Source organism: Phoenix dactylifera, unplaced genomic scaffold, assembly GCF_009389715.1.
Source record: "Phoenix dactylifera cultivar Barhee BC4 unplaced genomic scaffold, palm_55x_up_171113_PBpolish2nd_filt_p 000872F, whole genome shotgun sequence".
Lineage (NCBI taxonomy): Eukaryota > Viridiplantae > Streptophyta > Magnoliopsida > Arecales > Arecaceae > Phoenix > Phoenix dactylifera.
The window spans coordinates 147040-153329 of NW_024068235.1; the positions used below are offsets into that span (position 1 = coordinate 147040).

Below are 6290 nucleotides of genomic sequence, written 5' to 3' on the forward strand. Positions count from 1 at the left end.
GATAAGAACTTTAAGAAAAGATCAAGGGTAATCATTAAAAAAAAAATAAATAAATAAACAAAAAAAACAAACAAATAAATAAACTCTGAAATTTTGTATGCTAGGTTGGAAAAGGGACAACACTGGACGTCTGAGTCGACAACCTTTTGACAATTCCTTAGGACACATCCTTGAAATTCCTTCGCAGTATCTCACACCTTGTGAGATGGCAAATTTTCCTGATGATGTAGGAAGTCACCATGGTGATGAAGGTAGACCCCCAGTTATGACACTTCGACAATACTTACATCCCACTAGGACTAGTCAACCTTCATGCATGATTATTCCTGAAAATGTAGGACACTTTGAAATCAAACCAGGAGTAATTCAATTGCTGCCCAAGTATCATGGAATAGAATCTGAGAACCCTTATCTTCACCTTAAGGATTTTGAGGAAATTAGCATCACATTTAGAGTGCCAAATGTATCGGAAGATGTCCTTAAATTGACCTTGTTTCCTTTTTCCTTAAAGGATAAAGCCAAAACATGGCTTAACTCCTTGAGACCTAGATCACTAGGAACATGGCAGGATATGCAAAGAGAATTCTTGAAAAAATTCTTTCCCGCACAAAGGACTAATTTTTTGAAAAGGCACATTAGTAATTTCCAGCAAAAAGACCATGAAACATTTTATGAATGCTGGAAGAGATTTAAAGATTTGCTTCTCTCTTGTCCTCATCATGGGTTTGAAACATGGAGAACCATTAGTTTCTTTTACGAAGAGTTGTCTCCACAGTTGAAACAATTTATAGAGACTATGTGCAATGGTCTATTTCTGGAAAAGCAACCCAATGAGGCATGGGACTATTTAGACTCTCTCGCAGAGACTGCACAATTATGGGATACAGGGGATAGAGTGAATAAACCTTTGCCTAAGACTACTAGCATTCCACACGGGGGCCTTTACAACCTTAATACTCAGGATGATATTCAAGCTAAAATGGCAGCCCTTACTAGGAAGGTAGAGGAAATTGAACTTAGAAGGATTGAACCCGTCAAGACCGTAGAGCATAACAACGAGTGTTGTAGGATTTGCGAGATGCCTGGCCATCTCATCACTGATTGCCCCACAATACCCGCATTCAAGGAAGTCTTGCACGATCAGGCCAATGTTATGAATACCTATCAAAAATCTTTCAATAATCCTTTTTCGGGTACTTACAACCCTGGATGGAAGAACCATCCAAATTTCAGGTGGAGGAATGACCAACCTCAACAAGTATATAACCCAACTCCTCCACCTCCGCACCCTCATTATGCACATGCACCCCCTCAAAAACCCAGTCTCGAAGAAACTTTACAATCTTTCATGCAAGGTCAAGCTAAAATCAATGATGAATTAAGAAATCAACTGACAACGCTGACCACTGCTTTAAGTGCTCAAGAGAAGGGTAAGCTACCAGCTCAACCACAACCTAACCCTCAAGTCTACGGCGGTAGCAATGCATCATCTTCAACTTCGCATAAAGAGCAAGCAAAGAGTATAATAACATTGCGAAGTGGAAAGATTATTGACCGACCAGTCCCAGAACAAACTCAAGCCATACCTGATTCTGACCCTTTAAAGACAAAAGAAAAGGATAACGAAGAAACTGAAGCACCAACATCTACTGAAAAAATTGAATGTCCTTTTCCTGCACCATTTCCACAAAGATTAAAGCCCTTGCAAAAGCTTGAACCAAACTCTGAAATTCTTGAGCTTTTTAAGCAAGTAAAAATCAATGTACCTCTTCTTGATGCAATCAAACAAGTGCCTTCCTATGCAAAATTTTTAAAAGATTTGTGCACTGTCAAGCGTCGTTTAAATGTCAAGAAGAAGGCATTTCTGGCTGAAAATGTGAGTGCAATTTTACAGCAAAACATTCTTCCTAAATATAAGGATCCAGGTTGCCCAACTATCTCGTGCATCATTGGCAATTTTAGGATTGAGCGAGCATTGCTAGATTTAGGAGCGAGTGTGAATTTGTTGCCATATACGGTATATGAGCAACTCGGTTTGGGTGAGTTGAAGCCAACAACTGTGACCTTACAATTAGCTGACAGGTCAGTGAAGGTTCCTAGAGGGATTATCGAAGATGTGTTGGTCCAAGTAGACAAGTTCTATTTTCCTGTTGATTTTATCGTACTGGACACACATCCGGCTTCCAATTCACCATCTCAGATTCCGGTCATCTTAGGACGCCCATTCCTTGCAACTTCTAATGCATTGATCAATTGTAGGAATAGTGTCATGAAACTTTCTTTTGGAAATATGACCTTGGAACTGAACGTCTTTAGTATAGGTAAACAACCCAGTGATCATGAAGAAAGTAAAGAAGTTGAATGGGTTGAAACCATTGCGGAAGAATATTTGTTAAAAGAAACATTTACTGAATCGGCCGACAATGGTTTGATAGATTGGTGTTCTGAAGGTACTGCTGATGATACGGTCCCACCTATTTTAGATAACTCAGATGTCATGATGGTCAATGGGTGGAGACCGAGAATAGAGGAATTTGAACATTTGCCATCTCGAGGAGCAAAGATAGTACCATCCCATGAACAAGCACCTAAGCTCGAGTTGAAACCTTTACCGAAGGAACTCAAGTATGCCTTTCTTGGATCCGATGACACTTTTCCTATAATCATCTCATCTGATCTTGATCATGCCCAAGAAAGAAAATTACTTGGTGTTCTAAAGAATCATAGAGGAGCTTTAGGGTGGTCTATTGCAGACTTGAAGGGGATTAGCCCTTTAATTTGCACGCACCGGATATATTTGGAGGACAATGCCAAAACCACAAGGCAAATGCAACGCAGGTTGAATCCTACGATGAGAGATGTGGTTAAAGCAGAAGTCCTCAAGTTGCTTGACGTAGGTATTATTTACCCAATTTCCGATAGCAAGTGGGTGAGTCCAACTCAAGTCGTGCCCAAAAAAGCAGGTCTGACAGTAGTCAAAAATGAGCAGGGTGAGTTAGTCCCGACTCGTGTCCCGACGAGTTGGCGCATGTGTGTTGACTACCGCAAATTGAATTTGGTCACTAGGAAAGATCACTTTCCCCTACCCTTCCTAGACCAAGTTTTGGAAAGAGTTGCAGGACATAATTTTTATTGTTTTCTCGATGGCTATTCTGGATACTACCAAATTGAGATTTCACCAGAAGATCAAGAGAAGACTACTTTCACTTGTCCTTTTGGTACATTCGCTTTCCGTCGGATGCCGTTCGGGTTATGTAATGCACCTGCAACATTTTAAAGATGCATGCTCAGAATTTTTGAAGACATGAACGAAAAATTTTTAGAAGTGTTTATGGATGATTTCTCTATTTTTGGTGATTCTTTTGATGATTGTTTGTTACATTTACAAGCAGTCTTAGCTCGATGCATGGAAAAGAATCTGATACTAAATTGGGAGAAATGCCACTTCATGGTGCCAAAGGGAATTGTCCTAGGACATATTGTTTCATCGAAGGGCATGGAAGTTGATAGAGCTAAGATTGATTTAATCGCCAAGCTACCTGCACCCAAGACAGTTAGAGATGTTAGATCATTTTTGGGTCATGCCGGATTGTATAGGAGGTTCATCAAGGACTTTAGTGTCATAGCCCGACCATTATGTAACCTCCTATCCCTTGATACACCGTTCAATTGGACTGAAACATGTCAAGAGGCATTCGAAAAATTGAAGGCTATGCTTAGCACTGCACCCATCGTGCGACCACCTGATTGGTCGTTACCTTTTGAGATCATGTGCGATGCAAGTGACTATGCGATAGGAGCTGTCCTAGGACAACGCAAGGATAATAAGCCATATGTCATCTACTATGCAAGCAAAACCTTAAATGATGCTCAAATGAATTACACCACCACCGAGAAGGAATTGCTTGCAGTAGTATTTGCATTAGACAAATTTCGTTCTTATATCCTTGGTGCTCCTATTGTTATCTTTACAGATCATGCAGCGCTAAAATATTTATTGGATAAGAAAGATGCCAAACCACGCTTAATACGATGGATACTTTTACTCCAAGAATTTGACATCACTATCAAAGATAAAAAGGGAGTAGAAAATGTAGTTGCTGACCATTTATCACGGCTAGTTTTTAATGATTCGGTGCCACAGTTGCCCATCAAGGACTCGTTCCCTGAAGAGCAATTGTTTGCACTTTCTACTATGCCATGGTTTGCTGATATTGTAAACTTTCTTGTCACGAACCGGATGCCGGAGCATTGGGGATCGAATGATAAGAATAATTTTTTACGTGAAGTAAGAAGTTATTATTATGATGCCCCCCATTTGTTCAAGTATTGCAATGATCAAATCTTTAGAAGATGTATTCCGGATCATGAGATACAAAGTGTACTCTCTTTTTGTCACGCCAATGCTTGCGGAGGACACTTTGCATCTAAGAAAACGGCAGCTAAGGTGTTGCAATGTGGTTTTTATTGGCCTACACTATTTAAAGATGCCCACGAGTTCTGTAGGACATGTGACCCATGTCAACGTGTTGGAAGTCTAACTCGTAGGCAAATGATGCCTCTTCAGCCCATTACTGCTATTGAAATTTTTGACATGTGGGGTATTGATTTCATGGGTCCGTTTCCACCATCTTTTGGCCATGAGTATATTTTAGTTGGTGTTGAGTATGTGTCAAAATGGGTAGAAGCTGTTGCCTGTAGAACTAATGATCACAAACCTGTTTTGAAATTTCTAAAAGAAAATATTTTTTCACGATTTGGAATGCCCAAGGTTATAATTAGTGATGGGGGAAAACATTTCTGTAATAAGCCTTTTGAGATCCTATTGCAAAAGTACGGTATCACTCATAGAATTGCAACTCCTTATCACCCGCAGACTAGTGGCCAAGTAGAGTTAGCCAATCGAGAAATTAAACGAATTTTAGAGAAAACGGTGAATCCATTACGCAAAGACTGGCCTTTAAAACTTTCTGACGCATTGTGGGCTTACCGTACTGCTTATAAAACTATTCTTGGTATGTCCCCGTATCGGCTAGTCTATGGAAAAGCATGTCATCTACCTGTTGAAATAGAGCATAAATCATATTGGGCCATTAGAAAATTAAATTTTGAATTGTCCGATGCTGGTTTAGCTCGAAAATTACAATTAAGTGAGTTGAATGAAATTCGTCGGGATGCGTATGACAATGCTAGACTTTGTAAAGAACGAATGAAAATTAGGCATGATAAATCAATTCTAAGAAAATCTTTTGAACTTGCACAAAAAGTTCTTTTGTATGACTCTCGCTTACATCTGTTTCCTGAAAAGTTACGATCAACATGGACAGGTCCTTTCATTGTAAAAACTGTTTTTCCACACGGGGCAATTGAAATTGAGAATCCACAGGATGGCAAAATTTTTAAGGTTAATGGACACAGATTAAAACCTTTTCTTGAAAATTTTGCAGATGAAGAGGACTCCTTTTCCTTGGGGGAGCCTTCTTATGACTGAACATGAAGGCCAAGGTATGTGTATATTAGTTAGAATTATTATTATTTTTCTTTTATTTCTAGTTTTCTTCTTATTTTGTAGGTCTTCTTTTCTGGAAATCAACAGCTCAAGGTATTCTTCTTCTCTCTATTATTTTCTCTATTGTCTCTCATATATAGTTTTCTTGCATTTTTTTTACATTGAGGACAATGCAATGTTTAAGTTGGGGGGAGGAAAATATTTTGATCAAAAAAAAAAAAAAATTGTTTTTGTATTTGATTTATTCTATTACTTTCTTTTCTGAGCAAATGCACATGTATTTTCATATTGAGTTTGTGCAACTATTAATGCAAGGAATACATGCATACTATGACTGATCAGTGACCTATTATTAGATCCCCACACGTGTACTTAATGATAATAGGAAAGCCTCAGGAGTTCACATTTGTTAACTGCATTTTTGTTAGCCTTATCCGTAAAAGAAGTATGAGTATCCTTGTTCGTACCATAAGGTTCAAGATTTGGTTTTCACATAAAGATAGAGGTTGAATATCCCAGTTAGATTACTTAGGTGCCTTATGATCCAACCTTGGTTGACCTATAGTCCCGATGCAGTCACATATATAATAAAAAAATATATATATGGTTCAGTCTATCTTCTCTTTTCTTGCACAAAAAAAAAAAAAAACCTTATGATGACAAGTCTGGCCTCGTGGCGTAGTCTGATTCGAGTAATTAAGCCCGAGGGGTGTTTCACCTAATGTCTTGAGCCAACTGGATCGGGGGTCATTGGCTGAAAGCTCGCTATATGGATCTTACT

General features: G+C 38.8%; 1 pseudogene; it reads right to left on the reverse strand.

Annotated features, from left to right (window-relative positions):
• Positions 1-628: 628 nt before the first annotated feature.
• Positions 629-726, reverse strand: LOC120107462 (annotated as a pseudogene).
• Positions 727-6290: the final 5564 nt, after the last annotated feature.